Source organism: Ursus arctos, unplaced genomic scaffold (assembly GCF_023065955.2).
Source record: "Ursus arctos isolate Adak ecotype North America unplaced genomic scaffold, UrsArc2.0 scaffold_34, whole genome shotgun sequence".
Classification (NCBI taxonomy): domain Eukaryota; kingdom Metazoa; phylum Chordata; class Mammalia; order Carnivora; family Ursidae; genus Ursus; species Ursus arctos.
Window position 1 is genome coordinate 26143522 of NW_026623030.1, and position 19429 is coordinate 26162950.

At 51.0% G+C, this 19429-nt stretch overlaps 1 protein-coding gene across 3 annotated transcripts in view; it reads right to left on the reverse strand.

The window, feature by feature from the left end:
* The window catches only part of NCOR2 (nuclear receptor corepressor 2), a 368100-nt gene that overhangs the window by 308161 nt on the left and 40510 nt on the right, over nucleotides 1–19429 (reverse strand). For all 3 annotated transcript variants that reach the window (XM_057305998.1, XM_057306005.1, XM_057306004.1), the window contains exon 2: nucleotides 11774–11851. The gene's annotated coding sequence lies outside the window, so the exon portion shown is untranslated. The remainder of the gene's footprint in view (nucleotides 1–11773; nucleotides 11852–19429) is intronic.

Here is a 19429-nt window from a genome sequence, read left to right on the forward strand (position 1 = left end):
GAAGACAGAAAAAAATTCTAGGTAAAACTCACATAAAATTAAGCACGGTAAAGTGCACAATTCCATGGCATTAGCTCACTCAGGGTGTGCAGCCGGCACCTCGGTCTCGTTCCAGGACACGTCTTCACCCCAAAGCGGACCTCATAGCTCCGAGCAGGCACTCCCATGGCCCGTCTCCCCGCCTGGCCCCCGATGCTCTGTGTTGTCACCATGGATTTGTCCCTTGTGCCCCCAGCATGGGCTGGTCGGGTCTGTGTGCTCAGAAGGAGGTCTAGAAATAAGTGCCCCAAAGAAATGAGCTTTGTGAGCCAGAGGATTCTCGCTCTCCCTCGGGCTATTCTTGGGTTAAGTGCTTGGAGGGCCACACACTGTAGAGGTTTCAACAGAGCCAGAGAGCTCCAGAGTCAGGCTGCTCTGAGTTCGGATCTCAGCGTCACTGATGCTCCAGCTGCGTGACCACGGACACTCGTCTCTTCACGGCTCCGAGCCTCCGCTCTCTCCTCCGCACCGTGGGAATGTGAGCTGTGCCTCTGGCCATGAGTGCGTCCATGGGCTGCCGTGAGGATGGTGTGGGGAAACACGGAAACGACAGCCCAGTGCAGGCCCATGGGGAGCACACCAGGTCAAATAATGTCCACCACTCCAAATCCATGTCCTCCCATGTGAGTGTGATCTTGTTCGGAAACAGGGTCTTTGCGGATGGTATCAGGTCAAGTTGAGATCCCACTGGGTTAGGGTGGGCCCTGAAGACCAATGACTGGTGAATCGGTCAGAAGACCACATGACCACACAGGGACCCAGAGAGAGGAAAGCCACTGACGCAGGCAAGGAGGCCGAGGATTGCTGTGATCACAAAGACAGCATGGTACTGGCACAAAAACAGACACATAGACCAATGGAACAAATAGAGAACCCAGAAATGGACCCTCGGCTCTTTGGGCAACTAATATTTGATAAAGCAGGAAAAAACATCCGGTGGAAAAAAGACAGTCTCTTCAATAAATGGTGCTGGGAAAACTGGACAGCTACATGCAAAAGAATGAAACTTGACCACTCTCTCACACCATACACAAAAATAAACTCCAAATGGATGAAAGACCTCGATGTGAGACAGCAATCCATCAAAATTCTAGAGGAGAACATAGGCAGCAACCTCTATGACATCAGTCAAAGCAACCTTTTTCATGACACATCCCCAAAGGCAAGAGAAACAAAAGATAAAATGAACTTATGGGACTTCATCAAGATAAAAAGCTTCTGCACAGCCAAGGAAACAGTCAAAAAAACCAAGAGGCAGCCCACGGAATGGGAGAATATATTTGCAAATGATACTACAGATAAAAGACTGGTATCCAAGATCTACAAAGAACGTCTCAAACTCAATACACAAGAAACAAACAAATCAAAAAATGGGCAGAAGATATGAACAGACACTTTTCCAATGAAGACATACAAATGGCTAACAGACACATGAAAAAATGTTCAAAATCATTAGCCATCAGGGAAATTCAAATCAAAACCACACTGAGATACCACCTTACGCCAGTTAGAACGGCAAAAATTGACAAGGCAAGAGACAACAATTGTTGGAGAGGATGTGGAGAAAGGGGATCTTTCCTACATTGTTGGTGGGAATGCAAGTTGGTACAGTCACTCTGGAAAACAGTGTGGAAGTCCCTTAAAAAGTTAAAAATGGAGCTACCCTGTGATCCAGCCATTGCACTACTGGGTGTTTACCCCAAAGATACAGACGTAGTGAAGAGAATGGCCATATGCACCCCAATGTTCATAGCAGCAATGTCCACAATAGCTAAATCGTGGAAGGAGCCGAGATGCCCTTCAACAGATGACTGGATTAAGAAGTTGTGGTCCATATATACAATGGAATATTACTCAGCTATCAGAAAGAATGAATTCTCAACATTTGCTGCAACATGGACGGCACTGGAGGAGATAATGCTAAGCGAAATAAGTCAAGCAGAGAAGGACAACTATCATATGATTTCTCTCATCTATGGAACATAAGAACTAGGAAGATCGGTAGGGGAAGAAAGGGATAAAGAAAGGGGGGGTAATCAGAAGGGGGAATGAAACACGAGAGACTATGGACTATGAGAAACAAACTGAGGGCCTCAGAGGGGAGGGGGGTGGGGGAATGGGATAGACCGGTGATAGGTAGTAAGGAGGGCACATATTGCATGGTGCACTGGGTGTTATACGCAACTAATGAATCATCGAGCTTTACATCGGAAACCGGGGATGTACTGTATGGTGACTAACATAATATAATAAAAAATCATTAATTAAAAAAAAAAAAAAAAAGGAGGCCGAGGATTGCCGGCAGCCTCCAGAGGCCAAAGAGAAGCCAGGAGAGATTCTGCCCTGGGGCCTTCAGGGAGTGTGACCCTGCCACCCTGTGGGTTTCAGAGAACGGGGTGGGTTCAACACATGGGGGCCCTTGACAGTGGCTGGAGTCCTCCAGCTCCTCACCTCTGGGGGATGCTGAGGTTGCTCAGGAAGGCAGGCCGTCTGGGGGGACCCAAGCAGGGCTGAGGGAACGAGGGGACACCGGGCAGCCACCGGAAGAGCCAAAGTTCACCTCCAGCTGCCCAGGCCTCACAGGAGGGTAAGGTTAGGGTTAAGGAGGGGTATTGGTGGGCGAGAGCTGGGGGCAAAGTTAGGGCCAGTCCTAGGGTACATTGAGAGGAAGGGCTGGGGGGGAGAATTCTTGAGGAGAGAAAGCCTTCGGGGGTCTCCAAAAGTCAGCAGCCCATTGCAGAAGGAAAGGCGAGCAGCCGTTTGAGAGGCGCCCTCTCTACAATCAGGCCTCACCTTCCCGCGCTGGTGTCTGCAGCCCAGGGGGTGTCGTGCAGGGCAGGACCAGGCGGCTGATGAACCAGGTTCCCCGAGGGACATGCTGCCTCCGAATTGAGACTATCAGGGGAACCAGTGGAGCTCCCTTTCTGCCCAGCCACCCAGGAGGCAGGCTCTTCCTCCCTGAAAGGCTCCTTCCTAGAACAAAAGCTTCCTGGTTTCGTCCTCGCCAGTTTCCCTTCTCCCAGAGTTCGGGCCCTGGGAAGCCCTGTTCTAGAAACGCGCATTTTCCCAAGACAGCCTGGAGCAGAATGAGAGGCAAAGCGAAGGGGAGAAGGGGCCATCAACTTTCACACCAACACGGTCGGTGCTCATTTTGCTCGTTTCCACCTGCTAAAACCCAGGCAGAAAGGAAGCCCGGGAAGGCGGGACTAAGCCGTCTGCACTTCGGAGGCTGGTTTGGGTTCTCCGTGCAGCAGACTGATGAAGACAGGGAGAGTTATGCGCCCCGACAGATCAAAAGATGCTGTCACGTCAAGGGGCTTCCAGAGGCTCATCCCTATGTTACACCGTCACCAGGGTTCCGGGCACCCCAAGGCTGGGTGACGAGCAGGCGGGGTCGGTAACCGCGTCCCGGCTGCGCGCACGCGCACCCCCCCCCCCCCCCCCGCATCCCCTTGGACGGCTCCGACTGTATAAATGTTATTGCAGATCTGCTCTCCGACCAGGGGAGACACCAGCCCAGCGACGCTCGAGGCCCGAAAGCTCTCAGAAGGACGCCGGGTCTGAATTTCTGAAGCCAAACCAAACACTGGCTCGAAAACGTTTTCTTATTATCTCATTCCCTGACTATGGAACAATCACCCCATTGAAAAGCCATGAGCCCGCCCAAGTTTTAAATTAAACCTCTTGAGTTTTCCCTCTGAGAGCAGATAAAATCCTTCCAGCTTATGTTTTGAGGAAAGAATGCGGGGTGTGTGTGTGTGTGTGTGTGTGTGTGTGTGTGTGTGTGTGTATTTCCCCTAAAACTCATTTTCTTTTGTTGGATTCCTTGAAGCTCTGTTTAAATATTTCAGTTAAGGAAATAATTACGTCTGATGAATGTCGAAATTCCCTTCCAGGAGCAACTCCTCCATGCCGCCTGCATTCCAGAATGAAGTTCTTTCTGAAGAAGAGGTGAGCCACCCGGAGTGGCCTGGAAGGGCTTTGCTGAGCTGTGATGGGAGACATTGATTCCCCACCCGTCTGTTTAGTCATTGGGTATCAACCAGAGACTCTGAAAATCTGCTGTGTCCAAAAAAATAAAAAAAAAAAAAAATGCTCCAGTTGCATGCTGGGAGGGAAATGCAGAGGGAGAGGAAGCCGGCCCTAGGAGGCCCACGTTGTACGTCTGGCCCCACCTCGAGCGGCGGAGCAAAGCAGGCCAATTCCCCCACCTCTCAGATGTCTTATCCCAAAAGGAAGGATAACAAGAAGAGCTCCTTTTGAGGAATTCCCATTAGCAAATGCATGGAAAGATGCTACCATGTTAGTCTTCATTCAACGAACATTTGCTGAGCACCTACTATGTGCCAGAGAACGTTCTAGGTAGTGGGAGACAGCGGGGAACAAGACAGGCAATAGCCCTGCCCTTATGCAGCTGATGTTCTAGAACGTGGGAGAACTCCTCTCTTTTAGACTCTAGGAGTCATTTCTGATTTTGTTGTGGAAGCTACACAGGGCTTTCTTTGGGGTCTGGTATACAGCAGGTGGCCAATACTTTTCTTTTTCTTTTTTTTTTCTAAATGACTGGTAAATAGCCAGACACCAGGAGGGAAGGGCCCAGCGGTAGCGTAAGGGCCAGGGAGGGCGGGTGGTGATTCTGGGTCTGGAGATGCGCACTATGCCTCCTAAGTCCTGGGGACCTCTGGGGCCCTGCAAAAGATGTTCAGCCCTGCTGCTCAGCCAGGACAGCTCTGACCACACCCCACCCCCGACAACAGTGGGCAAAGAGGCCGGGCTCCCCCACATGCGGCCTGTCCCATGCAGCCAGTGATGAAAAGCAAGCTTTCAAGCCGAACCACAACCTGGCAACAAGGGGGGCACCCAGCCGCTGACGTGCTCAGTGTGACCACCAAGGGACTTTACATACATTGCAATGCGTGCACAATGCTGACACACTAGGATATTTCACACACAGATCCAGATGTCTGGCTTCTCTTGAAACATCAGAAATTCTGCCCGACTGGGTCACATTCCTGCCTGGCCATTCAGGGTTGGGGCCTCTGCTCTCTGAGTCACCCCTCTCCCCTCCTTCATGTACCCTGTGGCCCCTCTGGGCATCTGATCCCCCTTCTACACGGAGCAAGCAGGAATTCTGACCAGGATATAGGTGGCATTGTAAGTGAAAAGAAGCTTTCTCCATCCCTGTTGGTACAGGCTTAGGATGTGGTGGAGGGACCCCAAGTCTGGGAACCAGATAATCAGTCCTTCAAATCCTGTCTCGGCCACCCACTTGCTGTGTGATCCTGGGAAGGGCACTAACCTCTCCTAAACTTTAGTTTTCTTGTCTTAAAAATGTGGACATGTGTCCCACCAGGTAGTTTCGAGGACTGGCTGGACATAAAGGCAGTCAGGGGCCAGGACACAAGGAGTCGGCGAGGGGTTGAAACACAATTTACGGAGGTCAGACAAGCAATGTAAACAGGAGACGCAGCTTGGGTGTGGGCGATAGGGGCTGGTGGGGAGTGAGGCAAGGTGAACTGGAGCACACCGCCCTGTTTAAAGGCAAATTCCCACTAACTGTCCTCATGGAAGGACGTACACCCCAAGGTTACCGAATCTTCTGATTTGTTTTTTTTTTTTAAAGATTTTATTTATTTATTTGACAGAGACAGCCAGCGAGAGAGGGAGCACAAGCAGGGGGAGTGGGAGAGGAAGAAGCAGGCTCCTAGCGGAGGAGCCTGATGTGGGGCTCGATCCCAGAGCACCGGGATCATGCCCTGAGCCGAAGGCAGACGCTTAACGACTGCACCACCCAGACACCCCTTCTGATTTGTTTTAAACAGAGGCCCCAAATCCAGATTTTCATATGAAATCTCCTAACTTTAAAATGGTGCTGACTAGGGGCACCTGGGTGGCTCGGTCAGTTGACCGGCTGACTCTTGATTTTGGCTTGAGCCATGATCTCAGGGTCGTGGGATCAAGCCCCGTGTCTGGCTCCACGCTCAGTGAGGCGTCTGCTTGAGGATTTCTCTCCCTCTCCCTTTGCCTCTCCCCTCCACTTGTGCTTTCTCTCTCTCCAATAAATAAATATATTTTTTTAAATGGTGCCAATTAATTTGTTAAAAGTAATAAAGGTCTGTGCAAGGGCAGCTAAACACAGGGCAACTCTGGGTCACAATGCGGGGTTCCTCCTCTCGCCAACTTTGCAGCTGGGTGGGGGCTGGGTATCGGGAAATAATTTCACAATTCTCAGTTAGCACCTGTGGTTGACTCTATGAACGGGAAGCACCCAGAGCCAGGAGAGCATATTCCAAGGAGAAACAGAGACTTCTCCGAGGAGAGGAGACTCAGGTCTCGGCTCCTGGCATGAAGGGGAGCAGGCAGGAGGCAGGGAATGGGCAGGCCCAACAGAGGCCCATCATGGAGACCTGGTCCATGCCATTGTCACATTGCTCACCCAAGTGGAGTAAGCAGCCCTTCTAGAGAACTCTGCCAGGCTCAGGAATCACCCACAAGATGCCAGAGAGTGGAGACCCCCCTCCCCACAGACTGACTGGACATTGGAGGTGGGGGACCCTCCTAGGGGGCCTCTCTGTGCCTGACCTCATCCGCCACGAGTCTTGGCTCCCAGGCCCTGCCCAACCCACTCTTTCCTGAAGGAGGGAACCTGGAAATGCACTTCAGATCTCGCTGCAGATGGCTTGCTATTTGGGGCGAGGCCTGGCACATTCAGAACAAATGGAGGTAGCGGGTGGGCGGGGCAACCTCAGCAGAGCATGCAGGGGGAGGGCAGACGGAGACCCACCTGCCTGGTTTCACTCCTCTCTGTGGGGCTGGGTCCAGCTTGGACCTTCCCCCCTTCCCTCCTCTCTTGCCACCACCTGTGCCAGTCTTAGAGAGAAGTGTGATGTGTCCGCAGGAAATTCTTCAGGGTCAAGCTCAAGGTCAAACCATGTGGCATGTGAGTACCTACCTCAGTGGCACTGGGGTTACAGCGAACAAGACACAAGGCTCCACTTTAACTGGAGGTGGGGCCATAGGGAGGCACCCCTAAATCCCTCACAACAACTATTCCACAGATGCCCAGAAACTCTTCTTTCAGACCCTCCACTGAGAACACGAACATCAAGGGCTCTGCATACAGTCAGCACTCAATAAATGCACACCCAAAGAAGGATTATCTGCCAAGGGACAGGATGAGTCTGTTTTCTGAGATCACAGTCCACAGCACGTGGAACGCGCACACTCTCAGCCAATCTCTCTCCAAAGACTGCTGGGAAGGAAAAATATTAATATGTCCAACCCTAATCAAATCTGGATAATTTCACTAGAAACCTTTCCATAATTTCATCAGCGTTAAAGGATTACAATAGCAACAAATTAAACCAACAGGCATGAATTTAGTTGCTCAAGAGGAAAATGTAGCTTGATTTAGAAACGGATGTTACAGTTTATTAACCAATCTAAATTAATTTGATTTTGAGCCACTGTTAAATATACATTAGGATGTATCACCCAATAGCATAGCTGGCGGGGGAAGAGAGGGGAGAGGAAGGAAAGTGAGCGAGGCTGACATGAGTTTGGCATGTTAATTCCACAGTATTGGGCTGGGTATTCAAAATTGAAGATGGGAGTACCAGTCAGGACTCCTGCTAACAAGAATTACAAACTCTATTTGAGTCGGCTGAAGCCAAAAGGGGATTTATGATCTCCGGATCTGAAAATTTCAGGGCTTGTGTAGCTAGCTTCAGGTACAGTGGGATCCAGGTCTCAAGGTCAATAGCAACTGGCCTTTCTTCTGTGTAGGCTTCACTCTCAAGCCAGGTCTTCATACCTGGAGGCAGGAGGACCACCAGCAGCTCCAGATTTTCATTTTATTGGCTTAACCACCTTGCAGAAAAAGAGCTCACCCCAAATCCCTGGTAAAGCTCTCATTGGCCTGGCCAAGGTCACAAACCACTCTGACGAGCCAACCTTGAGCCTCTTGTTCATCCTTGAGTTGGAGAGGAGAGGGGAATGGTCAGATCCACATGCAGCACATGGACTAAGACAGGAGGGGAGGCGGTTCCCCCAAAAAACAAAGGAGCTGTTGCCAGCTCTGAAGATGGAGGAGGGGCAATGGCCAAGGAATGCAGGCCTCCTCTAGAAGCTAAAAGATGCAAGGAACACAGGCCTCCAGAAGGACCCAGCCCTGATGATACCATGATTTTCATCCCGTGAGACTCGTTTCGGACTTCTGACCTCCAGAAGCGTATGAGCATACGTATTGCGTGAAGCCACTAAGTTTTGGCAATCTGTCCCAGCAGCAACAAGGATACACTCCCCTTGGGCATGAGGCGCCACACTGTGGGGTGAGGGAGCCTTCAAGGACAGCAGATGCTTTTACGTGGCAGCAATTTCAGATTTATGGGGATATCGATGCAAAATTAGCTCGCACGGCTACCCTGGAGTGTAAGGCAGGAGAGAATTCCCAGGCCTGCCTGCCTTCACAGACCAGGGCCCCCAGTGGCAAATACAGCATGTGTGCTGGCCTTGACCATGAGCCCTGTGGGTCTTGTACTGCGGGCCGTGATGGACTGACTGACAGCTCTGCTGCTGTGCTCCAGGCCCACTCAGCATCCCCAGGGGCTCCCACCAATGGCCCAGCATGGAAGGGAAATGATGCCCCTGAGGGCGCGCTGAGGCCCTAGGACTCAAGATCAGCCTGAACAAAACTTCCCCGGGAGTGTGCGGAGTCCCTGCTACCCGACCCTCCCTCCAACCCTTGCTCCTCCACAGGTCAGGCCAGCATCTCAGCCCGAAGGCTCTCCTGCCTCCTCCTCCCCTTCCCCCCTCAGAGCTATTTCCCCCAGTCAACCTCTCGCACATCTAATCTCCCCTTGGAAACTTCTTCTTGGAGGACCCAGATTGACCTGGCACCACTGTGGGAATTAGAAAAAGAAGCTCCGCTGGGTGGATGCGTTATAACAGGCAGCAGACTCTTCTTCCGGGATGAAGAAGCATCTTCATGGGCACCCTTGTGCAGTGCACAACATATACACTGTGCATGGCCAGGCTGCTACAGACCCCTTGGCTGTGAGGGGGATCTTGGAGAGGACACGAACGTAGGCAGTCCAAGAAGATCCCACATCACTACTCAGGGGACCAAGAGAAGCCAGGTGTCCACCATGCTGGGCCCTACACTCCTCCCCATCCACCCTGTGGGCTGTGTCCACCACAGGCAGCACAATATCCAAGTGCAGACATTTTCAGCAAGGACCTCTCTATTTGGCCTATACTTGGTTTTCTTGAACTTTGAATTACTATATGGTGTTCCTTACAAATGTAGATTTTAACTTCTCTTGAAGACTCAGCTGACCTGATCCCACAGGGTCCATGTCCATGTCCCCCACATGGGTACAGTCCAGGGGCCTCACAGTGACCATGCTCTCTGTCCAGGTCTGAGCTTCCCAGCAGGCCACCGTCCCCATTTCACTCTTCGCCTGCCAGGGTCCTGGGGCTCTGGGTGTGGTCCCACCAATTCGCTGTGTGACCTTGGCCCAGCTACTGCCCCTCTCTGAGTCCTATTCTCCCATTCTTGAAACTGCGGGGTAGGGGGTGGGGAAGGACAGGCTCCTCTCATCTTTGAGGGCCCTCCAGGCTGGATGCTCTGACAGACTCAGGAAGATGGAGAAGGAGATAAAGAGAAAATAGTTCTGCTTAATTGCCTCATTAAGCCCTCCTTGTTGGAAAGCCAGAATGGGAGCAGCTTCCTCTGTTTTACTGCGAGCTTGCGCCCTCCCCACTGAATTCTGCAGCTGAATGGGGGTGGGGTGGGGGTGGGGATGTGGAGAGGGGGGCTGGAGGTGGGGGAGGATCCTTGGGAGGGGCAGGCTTCCGGCCAGCCTCGGGCACAGAGCTGTGCACATCCCTATCAGGCTTTGACTTGGCGGCATGTACCAGAACCACGCCCACCCCCAGCAGCGGCGCAAACAAGACAGGGATTTGTATTTCTCCCATGGAACAACAATGGTGGTAAATGGTGGCCGTGGCGCTGGCCACGCGCAGGTGCGCAGAACTGTTGTAAGCGCGGTGCACAGACTTACTCATGTGAACCCCATGGCCTGCAGCGGACAGTGTCCTCCACAATTCTTGTCTGCCTCGAACCTGTGGATGGGACTCCTCTGGGTGCCTCATGTAAGTGCCACCATAGGGTAGCTATCCGTTTGTGACTGGCCTCTTGCACTCAGCATGCTATCCTCCGGGTCCATCCATGTGACAGCAGGTGTCAGACTCGCCTTCCTTTTCAAGGCTGAATACTACTCCACCAGACCGACAGACCACATTTTGTCTCTCCACATATTAGTTGACGGACACTTGGCTGGCTTCCCCTTTTAACTATGGTGAGGAATGCCGCTATGAACATGGGTGTACAAACTCCAGACAGGTGTGTTTTTAAAATCGTAATTATAATGTCATTACCAACCTCAGTGCTGGATAATCTGTTTGCCCCTGACACCCACACCCCACTGGGCTCTATGCACCAGGAGGCAGACCCAGGCACCCTCTGGTTTCTGGCTGGGCTTCCTGGTGGGAGGGAGCAGGAGACTGGAGGGGCAGGAGGAGAGAGAGGTCAGGTGTTCTTTCCTCTAGGCCCCTCTCATATCATCCAGTTCTGGCAATGGCTCCATCTTCTTGGACCACAGCTTTTGCCAGCAGGCTCTGGTGCTCACTCCATGATTATAACACCATTTCTTCCCTCTGCCTTCTCAGAGCCAGGAGAAGAAACCAAACCTGCTATTGCCAACCCCTTTACCCTTCACTCTGCCCACCTCCGCGAAGAGTTCCTTCCCTGGATCATCCAAGGGAAACACTGTCTCCTGCTGGACCCAGAATGACACGACCTCTTTATTTGACAGATTTGGAAACTGACTCACAGAAAGTTTAAGTAAATTGCCCAAAGTTGCACCACTAGTGAATCGACTTGAACCCAGGCTGTCTGGTTCTAGAATCCACACTCTAAACCAGGGGTCAGCAAACTATAGCCCTCGGGCCAAATCTGGCCCACTGATTGTTTTTGTCAATAAAGTTTTATTGACACACACCCAGCCAGGCCCATTCATTTACATATTGTCTGTGGCTGTTTTCACACTATACTGGTAAAGTTAAGAAGTCGTAACCAAAACACAGTGTGGCCCACAAATCCAAAAATATTTACATCCGGCCCTTTACAGGAAAACCTTGCCAGCCTCTGCTCTTACTGAGTTATGCTGCCTTTGGGGGTGTGGATCCTTTAAGGCCTTGCTCAGAGATCAGGAATCATTAGTATTCTTTCTACTTTGACAAGCGAAAAGCAGCACTTTCACATGGGCTTGTAAAATCAAATGCCTACCTGGACCCAGCAGGTAACATAAAACGTTAATCGAGCTGAGCACAGAAAACAGCAGCTCATGCCAGATCAGTCATTCAACAAAGATTACCAGGCACTTCACTCTGCATCAGGCACTGGGTCCCACGAGAAGACAGGACTGAAGAGAAGGGACCCATCCCTGCCCTCTTGGAGCCGACGGTTGAAGGAGGAATGGTGGGTAGCCAGCCGCAGCGATGGGGAGCAACAGGACATGGTGGGGACTGTGGCGCGTGGGAGGACTCGGGCTCCTGGGTCACAGACAGTTCTTACTGGGTGAGGAAGCATACTGGAAGGGGAATGGAGGAAGGGTGGGGCTGGTGGAGAAGCAAAGGCTCTCCCAGAAATTCCCAGCCAGCTTCTGCTTACCTTTCATGAGCGAGGAGCTTATCACACGGCCACCCTTGCTGCCAGGACAACTGAAGGTGAATTTTTGACTCCCAGCTCCTGGTGGGGGAAAGCAAGACAGAGAGGGTTGGAATGGGTTATGCAAACAGATAACAGGGGCTGGGGTTGGGGAACTCTGTTCAGGATAATCTTTCCACTCCCCAGTGCATCCTCCTTTGGAAACCTGTGCTCTAAGGGCTCCCGAAGCTTGAGGCTTTTGGAAAACAAAAGCCAGAAAGTGACTTGAAGGCTATCTCTGTCATATCCCTTCCCTGAGGCAAAAGCCATAGACACGTCTTGCTCAAGATGGAGTATGGAGGGGAGAAAAAACAGAGGACTGTCCCCATTACCCCACCAAACCGAGACACCCAGCCTCCAGCTGGGACAGAATGGAGCCATTTTAACCAGGGCTGTGATGAGTCGGCAAAGGGCTTATTTACAAGGCTGGATGAAGAAATCAAATAAAAACCATATACATGGGGCGCCTGGGTGGCTCAGTTGGTTAAGCATCTGCCTTCAGCTCAGGTCATGATCCCAGGGTCCTGGGATTGAGTCCTGCGTCAGGCTCCCTGCTCAGCGGTGAGCCTGCTTCTCCCTCTCCCTCTGTCCCTCCCCCTTGTTTGTGCTCTCTTTCTCTCTCTCTCTGTCAAATAAATAAATAAATAAAATCTTAAAAAAAAAAAAAAGGAAAAGCATATACCTCGTATGATTATAACCACGCTAAAAAGAAAAGTAGAAATTATATATAGATATAAGTCTAGAAGGGAGAATCCCCACATGTCAATAACACTGATTATCTTTGAATGGTGCAACTTGGGGTAAATCTTTTATTATTTCCACATTTCAATTTTCTCTTTTCTGTTTAATAGAATAAATACCTATTATTTTTATGCAGGAGTAAAAAAAATTCTTTCCTTTCTATTGGAAGATCCCTGAATTTGCTCCATATGCCCTGGGTAACTGAGCAAAATCCTAGAGTTAGAGCCAACCAAAGAACTTAGCGAAGAACCTTGTGGTGGGCAAAACGGGGTTGCCAGGATGGAATTCTGTGGCCATGGCCCCCAGGTCCCCACCTGAGCTCCAGGGCTAGAAGAGGCAGTGACTGGGCAATGGCCCAGGACCCTTCCTTGGGAAGTAAGCCTCCCACCCCCATAGCCCTGTGGCAGAGACTGCTCTAGCAGTCCCCCAGTATCTAATGGTCCCTCTTTCTTAGTAAGAGAAACCCTGACTTTTAGCTGGGCACACAGCTGGCAGGAATAGAGGACATTTTCCAGGCTCCCTTGCAGGTAGGTGTGGCCAAACCACTCAGCACTGGCCGCTGAGATCTAAGTGGAAGTGGTATGTTCAATGTCTGGGGAGCATCCTTAAAAGGAGGAGGAATGGTCAACTTCTGGCCTTCTTCCTTTCTGCTGGCTGGAATTCAGATGAGATGGCTGGAGTGACAGCAGCCCTTTTAGACCACAAGAGGGAAGCCACGACTCCCTCCTGATTTTGTTTACCTCTGAGAAGTAAATTCTATTTTTTTTTTTAAGTCCCCATTACTGGGGTTCTCTGTCAAAGATTTTCCTAACTCATGATGGCAGGAAAGTGAGGAGTCACAGGTTTTCAAGGGAGGTTGGGATAGCCTCCTGGTGGCCTTGTTTTGGGTGAGAGGAGGTGCCCTTTTTTGAGGGTGTTCCCAAAGCCTTAGCACTGATCATAGAGGTGGTGACAGAGGGACTCCACTATGCTTGAATATTTTGAACTCATGTGTACAGACAATGTGATTCAGATCCTTCTAACATGTCTGGTATTCCCCACTTGGGGAAAAATATTTCAAATAACAAACCAGACTCCAACAGTTATTACACCCTCCCTATTCCAAACTCACTTTCTCCATATCTTGGAAATAGCAAACTATTTCAAACACACAAAGGGTAAAGTTAATAATGTAACAGATTGTATATCTCCAACTGCTCGGATTAAACACGTATTAACATTTTGCCAAATTTGCTTCAGATCTCTCTTTTTACAGAAATGAAAGGTTGCACATCCAGCTAAAACCCTCCTCCTCCCACAAACACACACAGCATCCTCTACCCCTCCCTCCCGCCCAGCCTCCAAACCTGGAGTGGGCGGGCAACACTCCTGTGCGTGTCTTAATGCTTTCTCTTACACAGAACATCTCCATAAACAACAGACAGTCATAAAAACCACTTTCTTATTCTTGCTAAGTTCATTCCTCTGAATATTTCCTCACACAGAGCTGAAGCCACACTTCACAAGAATTTATGTACAAATACCGGACCCATGGGGACTCTGTATGTCTTTGGGGAGATTTTTTCCCGCCAATATTGCCCAAAGACATATGTGCAATTTTATTTTTCTCCCATACGCATTACGATAAATATGTAACTATTCAAAAAAAATTTTTTTAAAGCTGAACCGTGTGCCAGTGAAAATTCTGCGGTGCATGACTAAAGGTACACTAGCAGTCAGGAACACGCTCAGTCCCACGAGGGCTGGCTTCTGCGACGCCACGCTCCTTGAAGGTCAGCCAAACCGGAGTGGTCCAGACACTTCTGATTGTACCCCGTGACAATAAAAATAAATGTTGAGCACCAACCCCCGTGATATGAATATTTCTTAACTTGTAAATTATGCACATGAACTTCTCTATTACTCAGCTGTTTTCTTGCAGCTCACCTGCTCTTGTGTTACTAGAATTCTCTTCCATCTGCCACTTCTCTGCAGGAAGGTTTTGAAGCTGCTTGTCCATTTTGAGAGGGTTCCTTTAGTTGATGCCAGATATCCTCATCCTTAAAGCTGTGAGCCTGGGCTCATACACATGACAGCGGTTAAAAGTACCAAGGGCACCAACCCCAGGTGCTCGTGAAAGAAAAGCAGACGAGCATTTCTTGAGTGTCTACTATGCCTCGGGCTCTGTTCCAAGAGCTTTATGCAGCCTATCTCATTTCATCTCCACAACACACCACATCCATTTACAGCGGAAGCTCAGAGAGGTTGAGAAACTTGGCCAAGGTCACACAGCTCTCAACGGGGAGGCAGGAACTCAACCCAGGCTGACCGGCTTTCAGCCCAGGCACCCCGCCAGGACCCTTCAGTCCTCCTGTGGGAAGAGGGTAGCTCGCTGTTTTCTCAGGCATGTTGGACAGGGATCATCACATGAGACCAGCTTACCCTTGGCCTGAGCATGAGCACCATAACGACCCAGACTTCAAATATCACTAGAGAATCTTTATCTGCGGATTCAGTTCTAAATTGAACTATTAAGTAAAAAATTTAAGATAACCGAAGTTATCCTTAAAAGTCTCTTAAATCGCCCATAAGGTAAGCGGTGGACACCCCACAGGAAGTGCGACACATCCTGGGGCTCCCCTGCGCATGCGTCTCTGTCTATAACCCTTAGTTGCTGGGCGGTCCAATCGGCTGGCTTCCACCCGGGGTCAGCCAATGGGAGGTGCCCGTTGGAACTGGAGGGTGGGACGGAGGGTGCAGCCCAGGTATTTCTCCCGCTCTTTCTCCGGGCGTGGTTCCCTCTAACTCTGCATCCCCACTGCATCTCCAGCTCCTGCCGAAACGCTCCGCTGAAGCTCTAGTTCCCTTGGGGGACCCCCGCCCCTAGTTCTGGTACCACTACCTCCTCCATTCGTCCCTCTAGTCTCGCACTGGCAATGGCGTCCTGCCTTTGCTGATCACCAGGCTGACTACCAGCTTCTCGGCCCCTCCATCACCTGTGCAACCAACTCCCCTCATTAAGTTCCTTTTGCTGAAACAGCTAGAGTGGTTTCTGTTTTCCCACATGGACCCTAATTGGGCAGATACACATTGGAACAATGTTTGGGTACCATGTTACATCAAAAATAGGTAACTCCGGGTGGCAGTGCCAAGTGTGGGTGAGGCCGTGGAGCAGCCGGCCCTCCCGTGCGGTGCAGGTGGCAATGAAAATTGGAACCATGACTTTGGAAAACTGTCAGTAGCTCCATGCCTAGTCTATGACTCAGCAATCCCACTTCCGGATATTCTCCCAAGAAAAACAAATGCAAACCTTCCTTAACAGACATAGCCAAGCACATCCTCAGCAGCTTTACCTGAAATAGCCAGAGAGGGGAAAGAGCCCAAACGTCCATCAGCACTAGGATGAAAAACAAACTGCGATCTAGTTAAGTAACTGAAAACCACAGAGACAACAAAGAACAAACTGCTGCCTTCTGTGAAACGTGAAGGGCTCTCTCTGACAGTGTTGCACAGATGAAGCCAGCTGCCGTTCAGGGACAGGTAGAAGGAACCTGTCGTGATAGGGGTCCCAGTAACGGTGGCTCCTGGAGGGTAAGGGGCAGGCTCTGCAGGGCATGGGAGTACCTTCTGGTTGGTTGAAATCTTCCCCATCTTGATCACGATGCTAATGACATTAGTGTAAATGTGTCAGAATCCATCAGGCTACACACTTACGATTCGTACATCTCACTGTGTACTGTTCCTCAATAACATATTTTAAAATTCTTACCTTAGGCTCCCTCAGCACGGCAGTGTGCTCCCCTTAAGATGGGCCCGAGAGGACCAGCACCACCTGTGGCAAGGGCGGAGGTGGGTCTGCGCTCCAGCCTTGCTCATTACGCAGGATGGCCTGGCAGCTGCCCACGTGTGGAAATTCCTCTCTCCAACTACACAGCTGAATTAGCATGAATGAAGCGCACGTTAAGTCCACTCCACAACGTACAGGGGCCAAGCGCCTCAGCTGTCGGGAGCATGCCCTCGGGAGTGTGGCAGCCTTGGATTTATACTCCCGTTCTGCCGCTCATACGCCTCGTGACTGTGGGCAATTCACTGAACAATCCCAGCCTCAGTTTCCCCTTCTGTGAAAGAGGTATCATCACAGCGCCTACATCCCAGACTTACAGTGAGAATTCTAAGAGAGCGTGTGCGTACAAGACCCGGCACACTTGCTCAGCACGTAGTACTCGTTCATTCATCACATATGTACTGAGCCCTACTACACGTCAGGAGCTAAACAGACACGGTGCTGGGCTCTTGACACTCACTTTCTAGAGGGGGGAGCCAGACAACGAGGAAGTAAGTGCCTTACAGCAGGTGTCAAGGTGGTAAGTTCTTGGGAGGCCAAAGAGGCAGGTGAGGGGTGGCAAGTGCAGGGGACACCTTTGGTACCCCAACCCCAGGTCCCTTTACTGGACAGCACTCCCTTTCCTTGGCTGCTGTGAGCATTGGCTATGAGGGCCCGGCTGCATCATTCTCTGGGGACTGGCCTTCACCCAGGCCCGGGTTACTCACTTGGATGTACCCCCCTCCCAGGGGACCTACAACTGACTGACATGGTGGGCAGGAGGGACAGAAACCTGGGCTCCCTAAAGAGGGACACAAACAGACGCTTGCACACCCATGTTCATGGCATCACCATCCACAGTAGCCAAACGGTGGGAGCAGCCCAAGTGTCTGTCAACAGAAGAACGGATAAACAAAATGTGGTTTCTATATACAATAGAATATATTTGGCCATAGAAAGGAGTGAAGGTACTGTGAACCCAGAACTAAAAATTAAAGTCTATTTAAACATATATGGAGGGTACCTGGGGGGCTCAGACGGTTAAGCATCTGCCTTTAGCTCAGGTCATGATCCCAGGATCCTGGGATCGAGCCCCGCATCAGGCTCCCTGCTCAGCGGGAGTTGCTTCTCCCTCTGCCCCTCCCCCTGCTTGTGCGCGTGCACTCTCTCTCTCTCTCTCTATGGCAAAAATAAATAAATAATCTTATTTTAAAATAGATAAATAAATGCTATGGAGAGAGTGGGGGAGGGGGAGGAACCTAGTGCTGACTCATGCTATAGTATGGACGAACCTCAAAAACACAACTAGGTAAGCCCGACACAAAAGGACAAGGATTGTGGAATTCCAACATGTGGATTTTGCAGGGGAAACAAACATTGAGTCTATAGCATGTATATTTTACCACTATAAAAAGCAAGGCAAAAAAAAAAAAGAAAAACCCCACTATCACACATACACACATACATGCTGACCCATTGGCTGAAAAGGGTCCGACCCTGGGGCAGTGTGCCCTCCGGGGCCCAGACCCCTGCGTGGGGCCAAGCTGAGGCTGGTCATCAGCTGAGACCACTTGCTTACTTGACTTTTCCTGGGCTCAATCCTGCCTCTTCTTCCCCAGTAAATCACCCCTGAAAGAATCCCTGTCTCAGGCTCTGCGTCTGGGAAACTTGACCTAAGTCAGGAGGGCTGCAGTTTTAAAATAAACTGATCAGAAGCCCTCGCTGAGAGGTGAGCCCTGGATGGGAGCCTGTAGGCATCAGCATCTTTGATGAGTAGTCGTTGAAATCTCTTATTTCAGAGACAGAGGGAGTCGGTGCAGAGAAATGCCACGCCTTGGCTGAGGTTATGCCTGAGCCAGGGCACAAGGGGCCACATGGGGGCACAGACCCACAGCCTGTGGCATCCTGACTCCCTGTCCCTTAATTGATTGATTGGTCAGAGAGAGAGCACAAGCAGGGAGCAGAGGGAAACCCAGGCTGCCCACTGAGCGATGCTCACTTCTCCATGGCAGAGGCTGAGCAAAGGTGTCTCAGAGACCCCCCCACGGGGCCAGGTTCCCTCTCCACCCTCTCTGCTGAAATAATCACTGTGTACAAACATGAAATACTGAGTCCCCAGACAGCACTAATTGTGTCTTCTGAAAGGGCTGGTGACAGGGAATGGCACTGAAATAATTACGGCTTTTGCACGTGAAAGGGGAAGGGGTGTGGGGGGAGATCTTATTTGACTATTTATAGTAAATAGCAGGAGCCAAGTCGGGTAGAGAGCAGTCCAGTTTTGCACATAGAGAGGACAGCCACCCGTGGTCGGGGCTGTGGAGTGGCTTCCCCTGGACCCAGTCCTCTTTGCCTCGGGGACAGGTGTCTTTGCCAGGACAGAATGCAAGAATGACAGGTCCTGTTGGACAAAAGGCAGCCATGGGGGGGCCAGTGGATTGGGGGTGACCTGTCACTATAGTCAAGTGTGGACCACATAAAGCTTGCCAAGATGTCCAAATATGTGCCTCCGTGAGCCACTACTGTTGGGAGGAAGAAGCAGGGAGAAGGGAACATCACGTACGTAGCACCTACTGTGTGCCAGACGTGGTGCTGGGTGCTTTATCTGGAGGCCTTTCACTGCTCTCCGGCTGCATGTTCAAACATTCAACAGATATTTGTTGAACGCCTACTATCAGCTGCGTAACGAACAGCCCCACGAGCCCAGTGCATAAAGAGGGAGCCCTGACGTGGCTTGTGCATCTGCAAGCTGGCAGGGACTGGCTGCTCCAGGCCGGCTCCCCCGGCCAACTCACCTGGCGGACTCTGCTGACGTCACCCCGCAGGGATTGTGGAGCTGCAGGTGGGCTGGTGGAGGCGGCTGGGCCTCACGGCTCTGTCATCCTCCCTCTGGGACCAGCTGCAGCTCAGCATGTGCTCCTCGTGATGTGGCGGAGGGGCGAAAGTGCGAGAAAAATCGAGCAAGGTCTCTGGGGACCGCCGGAGACCTGGCACATGGCTAAAGCCAAGGTCAAAGGGCGGGAGAGTAAGCCCCGCCCCCTCCCGAGTGGGAGGAGCTGCGAAGGCGTGAAAACAGGGAG